Source organism: Mercurialis annua, linkage group LG5 (assembly GCF_937616625.2).
Source record: "Mercurialis annua linkage group LG5, ddMerAnnu1.2, whole genome shotgun sequence".
In the NCBI taxonomy this organism is placed as follows: domain Eukaryota; kingdom Viridiplantae; phylum Streptophyta; class Magnoliopsida; order Malpighiales; family Euphorbiaceae; genus Mercurialis; species Mercurialis annua.
Window position 1 is genome coordinate 26825095 of NC_065574.1, and position 3288 is coordinate 26828382.

Here is a 3288-nt window from a genome sequence, read left to right on the forward strand (position 1 = left end):
TAAGCATGGCTAGGTTATATTACGCAAAGTGTGCGTGCAAAGTGATGCTATATTAGTATGCCGTATCTCAAGTCTCTTTTACGCGTCGTTCCGATTACCTAAGCATGGTTAGGTTATATTACGCAAAGTGTGCGTAAAAAGTGACGCTAGATAAGTATGTCGTGTCTCAAGTCTATATAAAGCGTCGTTCTGATTACCTAAGCATGGTTAGGTTATATAATGCAAATTGTGCGTGAAAAGTGACGCTAGATTAGTATGTCGTGTCTCAAGTCTGTTTAACGCGTCGGTCCGATTACTTCAGCTTGGTTTGGTTATATTAAAAAAAGTGTGTTTGAAAAGTGATGCTATATTAGTATGTAGCGTCTCTAGTCTCTTTAATGCGTCATTCCAATTACCTAAGCATGGTTAGGCTATATTACACAAAGTGTGCGTTAAAAGTGACGCTAGATTAGTATGTCCCGTCACAAGTCTCTTTTACGCGTCGTTCCGATTACCTAAGCATGGTTAGGTTATATTACGCAAAGTGTCCACGAAAAGTGACGCTAGATTTGTATGTCGCGTCTCAAGTCTCTTTAATGCATCGTTGCGATTACCATGCTTATGTAGCGTCACAAGTCTCTCTAACGCGGCGTTTCGATTACCTAACATGGTTAGGTTATATTACGAGAAGTGTTTGTTAATAGTGACGCTAGATTAGGATGTTGCATCAAAAGTCTCTTTAACGCGTTCTTCCGATTACCTAAGCATGGTTAGGTTATATTACGGAAAGTGTGCGTTAAAACTGACGCTAGATTACTATGTCCCATCAAAAGACTCTTTAACGCGTTGTTCCGTATACATAATAAGCATGGTTAGGATATATTACGCAAAGTGTGCGTGAAAACTGACGCTAGATTTTTATGTCGCGTCTCAAGTGTCTCTGACACATCGTTTCGATTACCATGCTTTTGTCGCGTCACAAGTCTCTAACACGTCGTTCTGATTACCTAAGCATGGTTAGGTTATATTACGCAAAGTGTGCGTGAAAAGTAACGCTAGATTAGTATGTCGCGTCTCAAGTCGCTTTAACGTGACGCAAAGTGTGCGTGAAAAGTGAAGCTAGATTAGTATGTTGCCTCACAAGTTTCTTTAAAACGTCGTTCCGATTACCTAAGCATGGTTAGGTTATATTTCGCAAAGTGTGCGTGAATAGTGACGCTAGATTAATATGTCGCGTCTCAAGTCTCTTTAATGTGTCGTTTTGATTACCATGCTTATGTCGCGTCACAAGTCCCTCTAACGCGTCGTTCCGATTACCTAAGCATGGTTAAGTTATATTAAGGAAAGTGTGCGTTAAATGTGACGCATGATTATTATGTCGCATCACAAATCTCTTTTACGCGTCGTTCCGATTACCTAAGTATGGTTAGGTTATATTACGCAAAGTGTGCTTGAAAAGTTACGTTAGATTAGTATGTCGCGTCTCAAGTCTCTTTAACGCGTTGTTTCGATTACCATGCTTATGTCAGGTCACAATTCTCTCTAACGCGTCGTTCCGATTACCTAAGAATGGTTAGGTTATATTTTACGCAAAGTGTGCGTTAAAAGTGACGCTAGATTAGTATGTCCCGTCACAAGTCTCTTTAACGCGTCGATCCGATTACCTAAGCATGGTTAGGTAATCAGGACCACACGTTAATTACCTAAGCATTGATTGGTTATATTACGCAAATGTGCGCGAAAAGTGAAGCTAGATTAATATGTCGCGTCTCAAGTCTCTGTAACGCGTTGTTTCAATTACCATGCTTATGTCACGTCACAAGTCTCTGTAACGCGTCGTTCCGATTACCTAAGCATGGTTAGGTTATATTACGCAAAGTGTGCGTGAAAAGTGACGCTATATTAGTATGTCGATTCACAAGTCTTTTTGACGCGTCGTTCCAATTACCTAAGCATGTTTAAGATATACTACGCAAAGAGTACGTCAAGAGTGATGCTAGATTAGTATGTCGCGTCTGAAGTCTTTTAAACGCGTCGTTCCGATTACCAATGCATGGTTAGGTTAAATTACGCAAATTATGCAGGAAAATTGACGGTAGATTAGTATGTCGCGTCTGAAGTCTCTTTAACGTGTCGTTTTGATTACCAAGCTTATCTCGCGTCACAAGTCTCTCTAACGCGTCGTTCCGATTACCTAAGCATGGTTCGGTTGTATTATGCAAGGTGTGCTTGAAAGTGACGCTATATTAGTATGTCGTGTCTCAAGTCTCTTTTACATGTCATTTCGATTACCATGATTATGTCAAGTCACAAGTCACTCTAACACCTCGTTCCGATTACCTAAGCATGGTTAGGTTATATTACGCAGAGTGTGCGTGAAATGTGACAATAGATTAGTATATCGCATCTAAAGTCTCTTTAACACGTCATTTCAATTACCATGGTTATGCCGCGTCACAAGTCTCTTTAACGCGTCGTTCCGACTGTCCAAGCATGGGTTATATTACGCAAAGTGTGCATGAAAAGTGACGCTAGATAAGTATGTCGCATCTCAAGTCTCTTTAACACGTCGTTTCGATTACCTGAGCATGGTTAGGTTATATTACACAAAGTGTGCGTGAAAAGTGACGGTAGATTAGTATGTCGCATCTCAAGTCTCTTTAACGCGTCATTCTAATTACCTGAGCATGGATAGGTTATATTACGCAAAGTGTGCGTGAAAAGTGACGCTAGATTAGCATGTCGCGTCTCAAGTCTCTTAAACGCGTCGTTTCGATTACCATAATTATGTCGCGTCACAAGTATCTCTATCGCCTCGTTCCAATCACCTAAAAATTGTTAGGTTATATTGCGAAGAGTGTGCATGAAAAGCGATAATAGATTAGTGTGTCGCATCTCAAGTCTCTTTAACGCGTCGTTTCAATTACCATGCTTATGTCGCGTCATAAGTCTCTTTAACGCGTCGTTCTGATAATCTAAGCATGGGTTATATTACGCAAAATGCGCGTGAAAAGTGACGCTAGATTAGTATATCGCGTCTTAAGTCTCAGTAACGCGTCGTTTCGATTAACTAAGAATGGTTAGGTTATAGTATGCAAAATGTGCGGAAAAAGTGACGCTAGATTAGTATGTCGCATCACAAGTTTTATTTACGCGTAGTTTTGATTACCTAAGCATGGTTAGGTTATATTACACAAAGTGTGCGTGAAAAGTGACGGTAGATTAGTACGTCACGTCTCAAGTCTCTTTAACGCGCCGTTTCAAATACAACGCGCCGTTCCAATTACCTATGCATGCTTAGGTTATATT